The 19,286-nt window shown below is 40.8% G+C and overlaps 1 protein-coding gene across 5 annotated transcripts in view; it reads right to left on the reverse strand.

Annotated features, from left to right (window-relative positions):
• RGS7 (regulator of G protein signaling 7) overlaps positions 1–19,286 on the reverse strand; it is a 484,679-nt gene that overhangs the window by 236,139 nt on the left and 229,254 nt on the right. Inside the window, exon 2 of one of the 5 annotated variants that reach the window (XM_044943052.2) lies at positions 3,186–3,253. The exons of the other annotated variants lie outside the window; for them this stretch is intronic. The gene's annotated coding sequence lies outside the window, so the exon portion shown is untranslated. The remainder of the gene's footprint in view (positions 1–3,185; positions 3,254–19,286) is intronic. 5 annotated transcript variants of the gene reach the window in all.

Consider the following 19,286-nt stretch of genomic DNA (forward strand, 5'->3'; position numbering starts at 1 on the left):
AAGAGAATCCAAATAAACAAAACAAGAAATGAAAGAAGAGAAATAACGACTGATATCACAGAAATTAAAAAAAAATAAGATAATATTATGAACAATTATACGCCAACAAACTCAACAAGTTACAAGAAACGGACAAGTTCCTATAAACCTACAGTCTATCAAAACTGAATCAAGAAACACAGACATATGGATCAACTGAACAGAACAGAGACCCAAAAATAAGCCCACACACATACATTCAATTAATCTATGACAAAGAAGGCAAGAACATACATGACTTTGGGAAGTGGTGTTGGGAAAGTTGGACTGCTGCTGCTGCTAAGTCACTTCAATCGTGTCCGACTCTGTGTGACCCCATAGACAGCAGCCCACCAGGCTCCCCCATCCCTGGGATTCTCCAGGCAAGAACACTGGAGTGGGTTGCCATTTCCTTTTCCAATGCATGAAAGTGAAAAGTGAAAGTGAAGTCACTCAATCGTGTCCAACTCTCAAGCGACTCCATGGACTGCAGCCTTCCAGGCTCCTCCGTCCATGGGATTTTCCAGGCAAGAGTACTGGAGTGGGGTGCCATTGCCTTCTCCGGAAAGTTGGACAGCTGCATATAAATCAGTGAAGCTAGAATACTCTCTCACTCCATACCCCCAAATACTATAAACTCAAAATGGGTTAAAGACTTGAATATAAAATGGGATACCACTTTACCAAGAGGACTTCTTCTTCCAAGAAACTCTTAGAAGAGGACACAGATGAAACATTCTCTGACATAAATTGTAACAATGTTTTCTAAGGCCATTCTCCCAAGCCAAAAGAAATAAAAGCAAAAATAAACAAATGGGACCTAATCAAACTTAAAAGCTTTGTATGGTGAAGGAAACCATAAACAAAATTAAAAGGCTACCTACAGAATGAGAGAAAATATTTGAGAATGATGTAACTAGCAAGGGTTTAATTTCCAAAATACACAATCAGCTCACACAATAATACAAACAACAAATAATCCAATCAAAAATTGAACAGAAGATCTAAATAGACATTTATCCAAAGAAGACATACAGATGGCCAACAGGCACCTGAAAAGATGCTCAACATCAGTAATTATTAGAGAAATGCAAATCAAAACTACAATGAGGTATCACCTCATACTCTTGTCAGCATGGACATCATCAAAAAGTCTAAAAATACAGATGTTGAAGCAGGTGTGGAGAAAAGGGAATCCTCCCTCCTACACTACTGGTGGGAATATAAATTGCTGGAGCCACCATGGGAAACAGTATGTATGTTCCTCAAAAAACTAAAAATTAGAGTTGCCACATGATCCTTCAAGGGCTTCCCAGGTCCCAGGTGACATGAGTGGTAAACAACCCGCCTGCCAATGCAGGAGACATAAGAGACACAGGTTCGAGCCCTGGTTTGGGAAGATCCCCTGGGGAAGGGATGGCAACCCACTCCAGTATTCTTGCCTAGAGAATTCCATAGACAGAAGAGCCTGGCAGTCTACAGTCTACAGTCCATAGGGAAGCAAAGAGTTGGACACGACTGAAGAGACTTAGCAGGCACACACGTGATCCATCAATCCCACTCCTGGGTATATATTCAGAGAAAACTATATTCATTGAACTCCAATATTAATTGTTGCACTATTTACAATAATCAAGACATGAAATCAATTTATATACCCATCATCAGATGGATGGACAAATAATATTTGGTGTATGGAATACTATTCAGTCATAAGAAGAAGGAAATAATGCCATGGTAATGCCAAATAATGCAGCAGCACAGATGAACCTAGAGATTATCCTACTAAGTGAAGCATATCACACAAAGACAAATACCATATGGTATCACTTATATGGAATTTAAATATGATAAAATGAACTATTTACAAACAGAAACAAACTCACAGACATAGCAAACAAACTTATGGTTACCAAAGGAGAAAAGGGCAAGAGGGGATAAATTAGGAGTTTGGGATTAACAGATACAAACTACTTTGCATAAAATAGATAAACAGCAAGGTCCTACTGTATAGCACAAGGAACTATATTCAATATCTTCTACTAGCCTATAGCAGAAAATAATATGGAAAATAATATATACATGTATATAGTATGTATAGTACATACATATATATATATAACTGAATATGTATAAGGATGACACGGAGACAAGTCAGGAGCAATGAGGAAATGAGAGAAAGTGGGTTAGGAAGACAGGGCAGCAAAGGTGTTGTTGGCTAATTCATGTAAATTACCCAATATTTTGGCCACCTGATGTGAAGAGCTGACTCATCTGAAAAGACCCTGATGCTGGGAAAGATTGAGGGCAGGAGAAGGGGACGACAGAGGATGAGATGGCTAGATGGCATCACCGACTCGATGGACATGAGTTTGGGTAAATTCCGGGAGTTGGTGATGGACAGGGCGGCCTGGCATGCTGCAGTCCATGAGGTTGCAAAGAGTCGGACACGACTGAGCGATTGAACGGAACTGAACTGAATATGTATACGTATGAAAAGTGAAAGTGTTAGCTGCTCAGTCGTGTCCAACTCTTTGCGACTTCATGGACTGTAGCCCACCAGGCTTCTCTGCCCATGGAATTCTCCAGGCAAGAATACTGGAGTGGGTTGCTATTTCTTCTCCAGGGAGTCTTCCTGACCCAAGGAGTGAACCCAAGTCCCCTACATTGCTGATGGATTCTCCCCTTCTGAGCCACGAGGGAAGCCCCTGTATATATGTATACTTATAAATGTAACTAAATCACTTTGCTGTACACCAGATACTAACACAACATTGTAAATCAACTATGCTTCAATTAAAACAAGAATAGCAAGAGTAGAAAAAGTCAAAAAAATAAAAAGTAAACACAGGTTTCCACTGTCTCCACAGATAGTCACAATGGAGATTTTCCTTGGAAAGCACGTCATGAAAACTTTCCTAGTGGTTTAGAGGTGAGTGGAGACACCCCAAAGGCGTGTGTCATCCCAGAGTGCTCATAGAGTCACCACAAAAGCTCAGAGATTGGCCACGTGCAGCACTGCGCATCTGGTCAGGGGCTCCAGGCACGAAGGTGCTGGCAGCAACTGGGAAAGCTGGGGTGAAGAAGCAACAAAATTACCTGATCACCTGAAAGTGATCATACTCTTTATTTTTAAAGAATACCAAAAAATAGCTAATTTGTTCTACCTTGTTTTCATTTTCAATTGGTATGGGGAATGTCCATAGTCCCAGCTCAAGTTCATTTGTAAATTCACCTGTTAAAAAATTACAAATGGGAATTATATTATTCTTATTTTGCTTTCACAATGATTTGGCATCTAGACTATTTTCTCATCCATTGCATTAAAAAAAATGTGTATTTTTCATATGTTAGAGTTACGAGGAGCCCAAAGAAGCCATGAAGATGTGCCTTCTGTTAATCTGTTTTGCCTGGATCATCTTGATGTCCATTCAAGAAAAAGCAAAATTCTATTATAAATCTCTTTATTAAAACAATGTTTATTATGATTAATTGCTGACCAGTAAGCTAAGGAGGCTAGTTTCTCAGGGAGAGATGGTCTCTAGGGGCTCTGCTCAGACATGATTCCTTTCAAATGCTTTTCCTAATTCTAGACCCATCTCCCTTCAAGTCTGGGATAGATGTTCCTTGATGTTTTACCAGCAAAAATTGTATTTTATAGGCATTTCTTTTTACATTTTTCCATTTCCTACTATGAATTCATCGAGAGGAGTAGTTATGTCTCCTAAGTCTTCACATATCTGGTGTTTAAGTCAGAGAGTGGCACAGAGTCTACATCAAATAAATAATGAATCATATCTGAATTAAAAATACTGAGCCCTCTTAATACAGAACGCTATTAGTCTCTTTATTTATTCTTTTTTCTTTATTGTTGTTGTAGGGAGTGTGAACATACAAGGGCTTACCAAAGGGTCTTTTATGACTTTGAGCTTCCAAATTTTAATACTCATTATAAGATCCTAAAATTTCAACTGCCAGAACCTCCATTGTGAGTTGATTCAGACTCTCCAAGCCAGCTGCTGGACATCATTAGTCTCTACACTAGTTGTGGCGTGGGTTGGACCTGGCACACACCTGTTTGCATGAGCCGAAGGCTAAATTTTCAGGAATTGTATGAGAGGTCATTAAACAATTTGTTGTTTGTTGTTTAGTCACTAAGCTGTGTCTGACTCTTTGCGAGTCCGTGGACTATAGAAAGCCATGCTCCTCCAACCATGAAAGTTTCTAGGCACGAATACTGGAGTGGGTTGCCATTTCCTTCTCCAAGGGATCTTTCCAACCAATGGATCAAATTCAAGTCTCCTGTGTTGGCAGGCAGATTCTTTACCTCTGAGTCACCAGGGAAGTTCCCATTAAACAATAGCTAGCTTGAAACTGGACATGGCAGAAGTATTTAAACCACAAAAGTTGACAAATGTTACATATCAGGGGCTTTTCTTTCTCCCAGAGAGCTGGTTTACCAGTATACTACTATTTCTACTGAATCACAAAGTATGTTTGTATACTACCCTAGAGGAACTTGAATGTTATCACTTGAAATGATTGTATTAATCAACACAAAGCTATTAGAGAATAATAAAATAAAATACAAGTTTAATTTAATCAAAAGCTAAAATGTGTAACATCAGTAACAAATGCTATGGGAAACCAGAAAGGGGTGTTGTAGTGAACGAAAATTAAGAAGGAGGCATTACAGAGGAAGTACAAAGAGAGCGGGCAGAGGAGAGATTTAAGGATACTGAACAGGCTAAGCACAGTTTGCCAACTGAAGCTAAATAGCCCACAGGCAAACAGGAGGCCAACATGAGGCACAGCACTTCTCTGAGAAGGAAAGCACCCCCAGGCACACCTGACTTCTACAGAATGTTTGCTAAAATTATCGCACCTATTGTTTTGATCCAGTGAGAGTCACAGATGCTTAGAATTTGATAATTAATATAATTTCATACCCTGTTTCAGTTCCAGGTCATTCGCTCAGTCATGTCTGACTCTTTGACCCCATGGATTGTACCACTCCAGGCTTCCCAGTCCATCACCAACTCCCAGAGCTTGCTCAAACTCATGTCTATCCAGTCGGTGATGCCATCCAGCCACCTCATCCTCTGTCGTCCCCTTCTTCTCTCACCTTCAATCTTTCCCAGAATCAGGGTCTTTTCCAATGAGTCAGTTCTTCACATCAGGTGGCCAAAGTATTGTAGTTTCAGCTTCAGCATCAGTACTTCCAATGAATATTCGGGAATGATTTCCTTTAGGATTGACTGGTTGGATCACCTAGCAGTCCAAGAGACTCTCAAGAGTCTTCTCCAACACCACAGTTTAAAAGCATCAATTCTTCAGTGCTCAGATTTCTATATGCTCCAACTCTCACATCCAAACACATCTACTGAAAAAACCATAGCTTTGACTGGACGGATATTTGTCAGAAAAACATTGTCTCTCCTTTTCATTATGCTGTCTAGGTTGGTCATAGCTTTTCTTTCAAGGAGCAAGTGTTTTTTTTATTTCATGGCTGCAGTCACCATCTGCAGTGATTTTGGAGCTTGCAAAAATAAAGTCTCTCATTGTTTCCATTGTTTCTCCATCTATTTGCCATGAAGTGATGGGACCAGATGCCATGATCTTCTTTTTTTGAATGTTGAGTTTTAAGCCAACTTTTTCACTCTCCTCTTTCACTTTCATCAAGAGGCTCTTTAGTTCTTCTTCACTTTCTGCCATGAGGGTGGTATCATCTGAGTATCTGAGGTTACTGATACTTCTCCCGGCAATCTTGATTCCAGCTTGTGCTTCATCCAGCCTAGTATTTCATATGATGTACTCTGCGTATAAGTTAAATAAGCAGGGTGACAATATACAGCCTTGACTTATACCTTTCCCAATTTGGAACCAGTCTGTTCTTCCATATCCAGTTCTAACTGTTGCTTCTTGATCTGTATACAGATTTCTCAGGAGGCAGGTCATGTGGTCTGGTATTCCCATCTCTTTAAGAAGTTTCACATTTTCTTGTGATCCACACAGTCCACTTTAGCATAGTCAATAGAGCAGAAGTAGAGGTTGTTCTGGAATTCTCTTACTTTTTCAATGATCCAGTGGTTGTTGGCAATTTGATCTCTGGTTCCCATGTCTTTTCTAAATTCAGCTTGAACATCTGGAAGTTCACGGTTCATGTACTATTGAAGCCTGACTTGGAGAATTTTGAGCATACTTTACTAGTGTGTGAGATGAGTATAACTCTGTGGTAGTTTGAGTATTCTTTGGCATTGCCTTTCTTTGGGATTGGAATGAAAACTGACCTTTTCCAGTCCTGTGGCCACTGCTGAGTTTTCCAAATTTGCTGGCATATTGAGTGCAGCACTTTCAAAGCATCGTCTTTTAGGATTTTAAATAGCTCAACTGGAATTCCATCACCTCCACCAGCTTTGTTCATAGTGATGCTTCCTATGGCCCACTTGACTTCACATTCCAGGATGCCTGGCTCTAGATGAGTGACCACACCATCGTGGTTATCTGGGTCATGAAGATCTTTTTTGTATAGTTCTTCTGTGTATTCTTGCCACCTCTTCTTAATATCTTCTTCTTCTGTTAAGTCCATACCATTTCTGTCCTTTATTGTGCCCATCTTTGCATGAAAAGTTCCCTTGGTATCTCTAATTTTTTTGAAGAGATCTCTAGGCTTTCCCATTCTATTGTTTTCCTCTATTTCTTTGGGGATCACTGGGGAAGGCTTTCTTATCTCCTCTTGCTATTCTTTGGAACTCTGCATTCAGTCGGGTATATCTTTCCTTTTTCCTTTGCCTTTTGTTTCTCTTCTTTTCACAGCTATTTGTAAGTCCTCCTCAGACGACCATTCTGCCTTTTTGCATTTCATTTTCTTAGGGATGGTCTTGATCACTGCCTCCTGTATAATGTCACGAACCTCTCTCCATAGTTCTTCAGGCACTCTGTCTATCAGATCTAATCCCTGGAATGTATTTGTCACATCCACTGTATAATCGTAAGGGATTTGATTTAGGTCATACCTGAATGGTCTAGTGGTTTTCCGTACTTTCCTCAATTTGTCTGAAATTTGCAATAATGAGTTCATATCTGAGCCACAGTCAGCTTCTCAGTCTTGTTTCTGCTGACTGTATAGAGCTTCTCCATCTTTGGCTGGAAAGAATATAATCAATCTGATTTTGGTGTTGACCATCTGGAGATGTCCATGTGTAGAGTCTTCTGTATCCTCTTTATTTTACTTACTTCACTAACTCCCATTTCTTAAAAAATTATATCTAAAAAAAGTCATCCACCCTTTCCAGTTACTACTTGAGTTTCTCCACATAAATATTTATTTTATTAATATATTTCTTTAAAAGCTTTTAGGGTTATTTCCAATTTTCTTAAACATCTTTGTGGAAGTTCCTCCCATAATATGCTTTTATAAAATAAAAGATCTTCATAATTCAGACTAGGGCTAAATGACTGCACCTGATATGAAGTGAGTCAAGTATTGGCTTCAGGATTTTTGTATATTTGATACAAAATCATCAATCAGTAACACTCAACTCCTAGGAATGAAGTGAAGTAAAATATCATCAAAGATTAAAAATGCTCCAAAACTCTGCCTCCATAGATTTACCTTTTCTGGATATTTTATAAAAATAGAATCATAAAATATATGTCTGACTTAATTATTTAGGATGATGGTTTTTTTTTTTTTGGTTCATCTATGTTGTTCTATGTTTTGGTAGATTTTGTCCTTCCTTCCTCCCTTTCCTCCATCCTTCTTTTCTCCAGATAGCATTCCACTGAGTGAATATTTGTACATTTTGTTTATCTATTCACCAGTTGTGATGATTGTTTGGGTTTTTTCCACTTTGGGTCTATGATTAATAATGCAGCCACTAACATTAACGTACTATTCTTCAGATGTCAATATATTTTTCTTTCCTTTGGGTAGGTAATGGATTCTTAGGAGTGGAAATAATAGGTCAGATGATAAGCTTATGTTTACCTTTTTAAGGGAGTGCCAAATTGTTTCCCACAGTGGCTGCACCACTTTACATCCCCACGAACAAGTCTGAAGGCTCCCATTTCCCCACATGGTAGCCAACATATTATTCTCTATTTGATGATAGCCACTGTACTGGGTGTGTGGTTGTATCTCATTGAACTTTTAATTTGCATTCCCCTAATGACTATCGATGTTCTGCATCTTCTTGTGTGTTTATGCCATGCTTTCTTATAAAGTGTTCATTTCAAAATACTTTCATTTGACTATTCTTAACTGGTCTTTTCAGTAGTCATATATAGATGTGAGAGTTGGACTATAAAGAAGGCTGAGTGCTGAAGAATTGATGCTTTTGAACTGTGGTGTTGAATAAGACTCTTGAGAGTCCCTTGGACTGCAAGATCAAACCAGTCAATCCTAAAGGAAATCAGTCCTGACTAATCATTGGAAGGACTGATGCTGAAGCTGAAGTTCCAATACTTTGACGATCTGATGCAAAGAGCCGACTCATAAGAAAAGACCCTGATGCTAGGAAAGATTGAAGGCAGGAGGAGAAGGGGATGACAGAGGACGAGATGGCTGCATGGCATTGCTGACTTAATGGATATGAGTTTGCCAAGCTCTGGGAGACGGTGATGGACAGGGAACCCTGTCATGCTGCAGTCCATGGGGTCACAAAGAGTCACACACAACTGAGACACTGAACAACACAACAATAAATTCTCAACTATTTTTTTTTCTCGTTATAATCTCCCAATTTAGTAAAACACTCTCCCAAAAAGCTTTGCCTTAACTAACATTTACAGTCATAATCTTGGTTTCATCCCACGCAGATTTTTTAAGAGACCCATACCCAACAACCATCCTGTTTCTGAGTGCTGCTCCTTACATGAACTACCCTGCAGAGACAGACCTCACAGCATATTCTCACTGGCTCTCTACATCTGCCATACTTTTGTCTCGCCCCTTCTCTCTTCCTCCACACTAAGCTCCTTGTGTCTGGCTTATGACTGGAACACAGGCAGCAGGATAGCAGGGTTGGAGAACAATTTCCCTCTGTCCTTTCCTATTGAACAGTGCTGCCAGGCAGGCCCTTTCTTGTGGCTGGAGGTTCCTGACAGCTCCCACCAAGACCTCCTTCCCTTTGTACCATGAGCCCAGAGGCATGAAGGGCTCCTTGCAGTGACTGGTCCCTTATTTCCCCCCATTCCCTGATGGTTTCCTTAACCTTGCCCACCCTCTGGATTGGGCATCTTTCATTCTCTTCAAATAGCCACTTTCAAATGTCCATCCTCCTTCCTTCTGGCTCACTGACAGACACCGAAAATAAGCAAAACTTCTTATTATTAATATGCATAAAACAAAAATTTAATATTAACAGTTATCTTGAAGGCATTGATTCAGGCATAGTTGACACAGTTTACCCACTAGCGTCCATTCCCCTCTGATTTCACGGCATTTGGGTTTCTTGTGAGAACAGTCACCTCCCTATCTTGCTTTTGCAGTCACTTGTGGTAGAAGACAATCCCACCACCTCCACCCTTCTCAGTATAAAAATAAGAAAGGTACACTTTCAGTTTTCCTAAAGTTGCCAAAGCATCTTTCTTCAACCCAAAAAGTGTGCAATGTTTCTAAGAGCCAGTGTGCTTTTACAGTAGAAGTTCTCTACCCAACTTGGAGCTATGGATTGTTGACTATTGAACTTCACTACTGATGGGGAGTGAAGGCAAGCGAAGATCAGAGCCCCAGCCAAAGCCCCTTGGAGGGGCAGCCCAAGAAGGAGCAGTTATGAGGCCTGATCAAGAGGCTAAGAATCACCAGTCCCTCCAGTGCAGGGCTCTGACTCCCAGATCCACTGGGTTGGACTCTCCGGCGGCAAGACTGGAAATGTGCATTCCTGACAGCCCTCAAGGAGATGGGTATTCCCTCTCGAGGTAAGAACCACTGCAATATGCAGGCAGCTCTGAATGGAATATTTAAAGCAAGCAAGGGAGGAATATATTTTCCATAGAATTAAACTACTTACTTAGCTGAAATAGTAATGCACAGATTTTACTGATTTTCCAAGTTTGTTTTGACAATATATATAAAAATTAAAGCATTTTTCAGATGGCTTGCTTCTGGAAGAGAGACCACAGCACATGCTGTTAAAAGACTCAACTTCTCATTCAAACTGCTATCTGTGTGCTGGTGCGTATGCTATTTATTCCACTGGTCTTTAAACCAAATCTTTGTTGTACATGCATCCATCTTATGCACTTGCACACATGTGCACACCCTGGAGGTACTATGCACATGGGCATGTATGCACACAGAAATGTACACAGTAGGTATGTCCCATAGAGCCCTCTATCAGTCTCACAGTGATGTTTGGCGAAAGGCCTTATCAATAAGAACTTCTAGACCCCATTATCATTTACTGAGGCACAGAGGATTATCTGCAGAGGCAGCTCTGTAAACTTTCAAAATACCCCACCCTCCTTGGGAAGCCATAAACGTAATATTTCACTGATGCGCACTGCGGTAGCATATTAACCCACCAGGCAAGTGCTTTCAAAGGGCTGGCCTCCTCAGCAGAAACCTAATCATCTCTGCCACTGCTCTGTACTGGGCCTGCTTCAATAAGTGCTGTTTATCTGGCTGCATTTGCCAGACAGAAGCAGAGGGATGCTAAACTTGGCATTTGGAGCCTTCCATCCTCTGAGCAGCCACAAGCCTGATGCACACAGCTGACAACCAGCCAGTCAACCCCAAAGCTGCCAGCGGGGCAGGAAGCCCTTGAACTAGTCAGTATTGCAGGAGAGCATGAGGCGCACCATCATCTTTCCTCTTCTGCTACCCGTCCTGCCTCTTTTTCTTCCTTGACATCTTAATCTCTCCAAAAAGACAGCTTAGTGAGTCGGGAGGAGCTGGCTCTTTCTCCCTTCCTTCTCCTGCTTCCCCGCCTCAGGCTTTGGTATCATTTATTTAAAAAAAAAAAAAAAAAAAAAGGTTTCTATGCCTGTTTGCTCCAGGCAGAGTCTGAAGGCACATTCTCACACTAATTGGAGCTCTATAAAAAGGGAGCATTTTGTCCTGAGATAAACCAACCCTTCCACCACTGGAAGGACTCAAGCAGGATTTCTGACAAGAACTTTGCACTTTAGGTTCCAAGTTGGATTAGACAGCCCTCAAGGTCCCACTGCTATGTTTTTACATTCTATAATTCCACGTTCTTATCCGCAGTTTACTTCGCAGTTCTAGTGGTGATAATTAGAGTGAAATTTTGCATTTTCTTTGAGAGCTCTCCTGCCTTGCAAATTTCCTAATATTTCTGTTTTGAGGAAGATGTAAGCTATAAGATTTTTTAATCCCTTAAGTGGACCTTTGAAGGGAAAAGTCACAGTTTGGAAAGGGCAAGGTGTTTTTGTCTGTTGGCTGAAGATAAAGAGGTAACCACATCTCTGCTCTGCTGGGGATGGGGATGGCAGATAGGGAAAGCTGAGGAAGGGAAGGCAATGTGCTCTTCCAAAAGAACTTCCAAAAGCTACTGATGCAGCAGCAGAGTCACACAATTGCTCCCTTATCCTTCTCAGTAAACTGTCAGCATCAGAGGAATCATCTGGAAAACCTGTCACAATAGCTGAGCTCTGGACATAAATAATTTGGGGACAAGATTACCAACATAAACTACATATCCAAGCAAGAAAATAAGATACTCTCTTCTTTCTCCCCACAGGGCACTCATTGCATTTCTCAAGGCTTTTTTTTTTTTTTTTTTTTTGGCTTTATTGATAGCTAAGTTTTATGACTTCACTTGCACACTTCCATACCTGAAGCATCCCTTGGGTTGACAATCACCACCTCCATCTAGCACACCACATGTAACTAATAACACATACACACAAGATTCCATTGTCTAGCAAAGGCAACCTCCAGAAAATAAAAAAAAAAAATTACTCTCTGGCTAGTCAGAGAAAGGTCCAGAGATTATTATAAGAATGGGGAGACACACTGATTAATGCAAAGAAATTCACGGTCCTGGGTTCTTTTCCTTCTCCACTCATTTGGATCCAGTATGATCGTTGCCTATATACCAAAAAAAAAAAAAAAAGTAAAATCTAAATTAATCTCAATCTGCTGCAAGATCAGACCACCACTACTGTTCATTCTGGTTACCAAATCTTGGGCTTCCCAGGTGTCTCAGTGGTAAAGAATCTGCCTGCCAATGCAGGGAGACATGGTTTTGATCCCTGGGTCAGGGGGATCCCCTGGAGAAGGAAATGGCAACCGACTCCAGTACTCTTGCCTGGGAAATCCCATGGACAGAGAGGAATCTGGCAGGCTCCTGGGGTCGCAAAAGAGTCAGACACAGCTAAGCAACTGAGCAACAACAAGCAAACCGTAACCTAGAGCCTTTTAACCTAGAAGAGGATTCTCTTCTCAGTTTTGGGTGAATTTACTGCTATATGACCGATTAAGCCACATTATCTGTCTGGGTCTTCTCTGTCTGTAAAATACAATGAATTATATTTTCTCCATATTTTATGATTAAAGAAAAACAGAAAAAAAAAGATTTGATAATGATAAGCGTAAATGATTCATCTGAATCTTTTGTCTAATAGGTGTAATACCCCCAGTAAATCACAGTTTCAACATGTAACTTCTATGCAGGGTACCAATAAAATGCATCTTTAAAGCATTCTGAGAATCAGTCACTTCACAAAGTAACTTTTTTTTTTTCTTTTTCAGCAGATTAAATATTCCAGTCAGATTTAGTATTACACTGTAAGAAAGCAGCACAATACCATAAAGGGACTCAAAAAATACGCTGTTTTCTTACCTCTTTACTTATTTCTCATTCATTCCTTATTCAACAAATATTCATTAAATGACTAGTGCTTTCGAGGAAACATGTTAAGGCTGAGAAGCTGTAACTAGATGGATATGCCCAGTGGCAAAACAGCTTTACTGGTACTATGTGGTTGTTTTAAAAGTTCTGTTCACTTCATGTCATTTAGCCAGACGGTAAGGGATAGGTTCTGCTGATAATATTGGTTAGTGTAAGTGAGAAATCCTTTTGTTTCCTATGTAGGTTTTAACTTCTCATGGACTATGTCTCAATACTTTATTCCCAGCACTTAGCCCTGTACAACTAACTCTAAGGGTCAGTTGAAATGTAAATAATAATCATAATACTAAATGATAACACTCCTTCCACTATGTGTAGCCTAAGACATGTCACTACACCTGATTTTTTCCTCACTCATAAAATAATACAGATAGACAAGGCAGGTAGGGCTTGGCCTGATGTCTGACTGATGCCTGAAAATCTATAAGAGAGATGGTGCTGGCTATTAGTTCTGAAGGCATCCTGAAGAGTGGGTACTACAATTTGTGCCCCCTAAGTGCCAGAGCTGTGAAAAGAAGAGAAGCGAAAAGCAAAGGAGAAAAGGAAAGATATAAGCATCTGAATGCAGAGTTCCAAAGAATAGCAAGAAGAGATAAGAAAGCCTTTCTCAGCGATCAATGCAAAGAAATAGAGGAAAACAATGGAATGGGAAAGACTAGAGATCTCTTCAAGAAAATTAGAGATACCAAGGGAACATTTCATGCAAAGATGGGCTCGATCAAGGACAGAAATGGTATGGACCTAACAGAAGCAGAAGATATTAAGAAGAGGTGGCAAGAATACACAGAAGAACTGTACAAAAAAGATCTTCACGACCCAGATAATCATGATGGTGTGATCATTCACCTAGAGCCAGATATCATGGAATGTGAAGTCAAGTGGGCCTTAGAAAGCATCACTATGAACTGTGGTGTTGGAGAAGACTCTTGAGAGTCCCTAGGACTGCAAAGAGATCCAACCAGTCCATTCTGAAGGAGATCAGCCCTGGGATTTCTTTGGAAGGAATGATGCTAAAGCTGAAACTCCAGTACTCTGGCCACCTCATGCAAAGAGTTGACTCATTGGAAAAGACTCTGATGCTGGGAGGGATTGGGGGCAGGAGGAGAAGGGGACAACAGAGGATGAGATGGCTGGATGGCATCACTGACTCGATGGATGTGAGTCTGAGTGAACTCCAGGAGTTGGTGATGGACAGGGAGGCCTGGCGTGCTGCGATTCATGGGGTCACAAAGAGTCAGACACGACTGAGCGACTGAACTGAACTGAACTCAACTGAATAAACTGCTTGCTTCCCTGCCCAGATTCTGGGCAAGTGGAGACACAAAGCATAGCAGTAAGACTGAGGAGACCACATTACCACCATTATTCCTGGTGAAGGCTACACTGAGAGATGGGGTTTAGGTCTGCAGGCAGATATGCTACCCAGTGCTGAGCATTCAAAGTAGATACACTGACCTGTGTGGCCATAGGTGGCACTCATCTGGGCCAGACCCCTCCTCTGCTGGGAAAAGCTTACCTTAGGGGCACAGTGGAGAATATTTCTCTTAATGCATTTTTATGTATAAGACCTTCATGAATCTCACCATTTTTCCCCCAAATGATCTCATCACATATGTATAACTTGTACAACTCTCTTCTTCACCAAATCATGCAGTACCTCATTATGCACATTATAATGTCATGCTCATACCCAGAAATTATTTTTACTTTTAACGTTGATTGAGCTGAATTGCATAACACCTGAAGGCGGTGCTTGAGTCTCAAGGTACCTGCAGGATTGCTGAGCTGTCATTGGAGTTGTTAGCACTTCTGACACGATTCTTTACAATGCTACCCCTCATTTATCAGTCTGATATATGTTCCTCATTTAAACACAATCCATCTGTGGGTTTATCTATAGATCCACAGTGGCTATTCATTACCAGTTGATGTTTACTGAGTGACACTTAGATGGGGAATGTACTACCTAAATTACTCTGACTTCCAATCAATCAATTCATAGACCTTTATAAATAAAAAATTACACTGACTTCCAATCCAGGCATATTTAGTAAATGACCTGATCAGCAAATATCAGTATAGTAAAGTGAAATCACTCAGTGGTGTCTGACTCTTTGCAACCCCATGGACTGTAGCCTACCAGTCTCCTCAGTCTATGGAATTTTCCAGGCAAGAATACTGGAGTGGGTTGCCATTTCCTTCACCAAATATGAGTATAGAGATATGCAATAATACATTTATTACAGTCAGACTCAGTTAGCGTATGGAAACTAATAACCTCCAAATCTCAGTGGCTTAAAACAAAGTTTTCTTTCTTTTGTCCTCACCCATTGAAACAGTGCTGGCTACTGTGGTAGGAGAAAGAAAGTGATCTCCTACCAGCAAGTGTGCAAAATCTTTGGCACATCTCTCCCACTCACACAGTGGCCGGAGCTAGCCACATAGCTCTGTTCAACACAAGGCTCCAACTCTCATACTCGTAAGGTTTCCCTAGATAGTAGGGAGCCAGAAATACTTGGGAAAGGGCATTAGGGGCTATGTCAGCATTGTAGCACATGTAGCGTTGCAGCGTATGTAGCATATGGCTGCACTGAGTCAGAAATTAAGCAGACTGTATTGTGGCTAAAAGCATGTGGAACACTCACCAAGCTTAACGAAAAGAGTTTCATTCAATGACAAAAAAAAAAAAAAAATCAGTTACTATTAGAAATAGTTCTCAGTATTTCTAAATAACTTAAAAGAGCCATTACTAGGGTACCGCTGCTGTATCTTCAGTGAATAATAATTTTTCAGTAACAATGCAAAAAAGATACCACTTGAGACCTATTTTTAAAGTAATATACATTGTGCAGCATTAGGACCTTTTGTTGATACTTTGAAACTGGGAGGATTTTCTTCCAGAGTTAGAGTTAAATTATCAAGAAAAGTATCAGACATGTATGGCACTGGTGTCCAGCTCTACACTCTCCTTTCTCTTTAGGACTTTGGTCTGCCCTAAAATCCCATTTTCTTCACTCTCAATGAACTAGAGTCACCTTTCTTCCTCATTTTCCATTAAGTCACTCATTAAAATTTCCATTAGCATCAATAAGAATACTATTTACAGGGGCACACATTAGGTAATGAAGGGAAATAAGAAGCAAGTAAGTGGAATTTCTGGACTAACTTTGTTGTTTAAGTGAATGTACCATAGACATAGTTTGCAAAAATGGCTCAGTTCACACCCCAAGGTACAGTAAAAGTTTTTATAGACAATCCCATGGCATCAAGAATTGGTGTCCACAGTCAGAATGGCTGCGATCCAAAAGTCTACAAGTAATAAATGCTGGAGAGGGTGTGGAGAAAAGGGAACCCTCTTACACTGTTGGTGGGAATGCAAACTAGTACAGCCACTATGGAGAACAGTGTGGAGATTCCTTAAAAAACCGGAAATAGACCTGCCTTATGATCCAGCAATCCCACTGCTGGGCATACACACTGAGGAAACCAGAAGGGAAAGAGACACGTGTACCCCAATGTTCATCGCAGCACTGTTTATAATAGCCAGGACATGGAAGCAACCTAGATGTCTATCAGCAGATGAATGGATAAGAAAGCTGTGGTACATATACACAATGGAGTATTATTCAGCCATTAAAAAGAATACATTTGAATCAGTTCTAATGAGGTGGATGAAACTGGAGCCTATTATACAGAGTGAAGTAAGCCAGAAAGAAAAACACCAATACAGTATACTAACACATATATATGGAATTTAGAAAGATGGCAACAATAACCCTGTGTACAAGACAGCAAAAGAGACACTGATGTATAGAACAGTCTTATGGATTCTGTGAGAGAGGGAGAGGGTGGGAAGATTTGGGAGAATGGCATTGAAACATGTAAAATATCATGTATGAAACGAGTTGCCAGTCCAGGTTCGATGCACGATACTGGATGCTTGGGGCTGGTGCACTGGGACGACCCGGAGGGATAGAATGGGGAGGGAGGAGGGAGGAGGGTTCGGGGTGGGGAGCACATGTATACCTGTGGCGGATTCATTTTGATATTTGGCAAAACTAATACAGTTATGTAAAGTTTAAAAATAAAATAAAAAAAAAAAAGAATTGGTGTCCATTCACAACACATATAGACGTCAACATAAAAATGTATCCTTTCCTCTCAGATAAAGTTCTTTGCTATTAATTTAAGAGAAATTCTACTTGATGTTTTTCTGGTTCTTCTAGCAAACGTGTAATACTGCATTTTCTCATTATAATAGCACAGCAGTGAAAGTGAAGTTGTCTTATTAGATGTACCCCAAGTGTTTTGGCAGCCTGGAATCCAGACCTAAAAGGATTCCTAGTTCACTATTCCCTCTGTTCACTTGATAGCTCCCATCTGTGCTCCCCTTGACTGAACTGGACCTAGATGTTTCTCCTCTGGTCCTTATTTACAGTCCCTTTCTGAATACCACGTGCTAAGTGAACTCTTCAGTTTCCTTCTGCTGGAGTCTCTACAAATGCCCAGGCTGCTTTCATGGACATGGTCTAAGGAACTCAGGCTTTCTTTGCTCTGACCCTTCAGTCAGTTCAGTCACTCAGTCGTGTCCAACTCTTTGTGACCCCATGAATCGCAGCACGCCAGGCCTCCCTCTCCATCACCAACTCCCGGAGTTGACTCAGACTCACGTCCATTGAGTCAGTCATGCCATCCAGTCATCTCATCTTGTCATCCCCTTCTCCTCCTGCCCCCAATCCCTCCCAGCATCAGAGTTTTTTCCAATGAGTCAACTCTTCGCATGAGGTGGCCAAAGTACTGGAGTTTCAGCTTTAGCATCATTCCTTCCAAAGAACACCCAGGGCTAATCTCCTTCAGAATGGACAGGTTGAATCTCCTTACAGCCCAAGGGACTCTCAAGAGTCTTCTCCAACACCACTGTTCAAAAGCATCAATTCTTCAGCACTCAGCTTTCTTCACAGTCCAACTTTCACATCCATACATGACCACTGGAAAAACCATAGCCTTGACTAGACGAACCTTTGTTGGCAAAATAATGTCTCTGCTTTTCAATATGCTATCTAGGTTGGTCATACCTTTCCTTCCAAGGAGTAAGCGTCTTTTGATTTCATGGCTGCAGTCACCATCTGCAGTGAGTTTGGAGCCCAAAAAAATAAAGTCTGACACTGTTTCCACCGTTTCCCCATCTATTTCCCATGAAGTGATGGGACCAGATGCCATGATCTTCGTTTTTGGAATGTTGAGTTTTAAGCCAAATTTTTCACTCTCTTCTTTCACCCTCATCAAGAGGCTTTTTAGTTAATCTTCACTTTCTACCATAAGCATGATGTCATCTGCATATCTGAGGTTATTGATATTTCTCCCGGCAATCTTGATTCCAGTTTGTGCTTCTTCCAGCCCAGCGTTTCTCATGATGTACTCTGCATATAAGTTAAATAAGCAGGGTGACAATATACAGCCTTGATGTACTCCTTTTCCTATTTGGAACCAGTCTGTTGTTCCATGTCCAGTTCTAACTGTTGCTTCCTGACCTGCATAAAAATTTCTCAAGAGGCAGGTCAGGTGGTCTGGTATTCCCATCTCTTTCAGAATTTCCCAGTTTATTGTGATCCACACAGTCAAAGGCTTTGGCATAGTCAATAAAGCAGAAATAGATGTTTTTCTCTTACTCTCTTGCTTTTTCTATGATCCAGCTGATGTTGGCAATTTGATCTGTGGTTCCTCTGCCTTTTCTAAAACCAGCTTGAACATCAGGAAGTTCACGGTTCACGTATTGCTGAAGCCTGGCTTGGAGAATTTTGAGCATTACTTTACTAGCGTGTGAGATGAGTGCAATTGTGCGGTAGTTTGAGCATTCTTTGGCATTGCCTTTCTTTGGGATTGGAATGAAAACTGACCTTTTCAAGTCCTGTGGCCACTGCTGAGTTTTCCAAATTTGCTGGCATATTGAGTGCAGCACTTTCACAGCATCATCTTTCAGGATTTGAAATAGCCCACCTGGAATTCCATCACCTCCACTAGCTTTGTTCAAAAGCATCAATTCTTTGGCGCTCAGTCTTCTTCACAGTCCAACTCTCACATCCATACATGACCACTGGGAAAACCATAGCCTTGACTAGATGGACCTTTGTTGGCAAAGTAATGTCTCTGCTTTTGAATATGCTATCTAGGTTGGTCATAACTTTCCTTCCAAGGAGTAAGTATCTTTTAATTTCATGGCTGCAGTCACCATCTGCAGTGATTTTGGAGCCCCCAAAAATAGTCTGACTCTGTTTCCACCGTTTCCCTATCTATTTCCCATGAAGTGATGGGACCAGATGCCATGATCTTCGTTTTCTGAATGTTGAGCTTTAAGCCAACTTTTTCACTCTCCACTTTCACTTTCATTAA

This window comes from Bubalus bubalis, chromosome 5 (assembly GCF_019923935.1).
Source record: "Bubalus bubalis isolate 160015118507 breed Murrah chromosome 5, NDDB_SH_1, whole genome shotgun sequence".
NCBI lineage: Eukaryota > Metazoa > Chordata > Mammalia > Artiodactyla > Bovidae > Bubalus > Bubalus bubalis.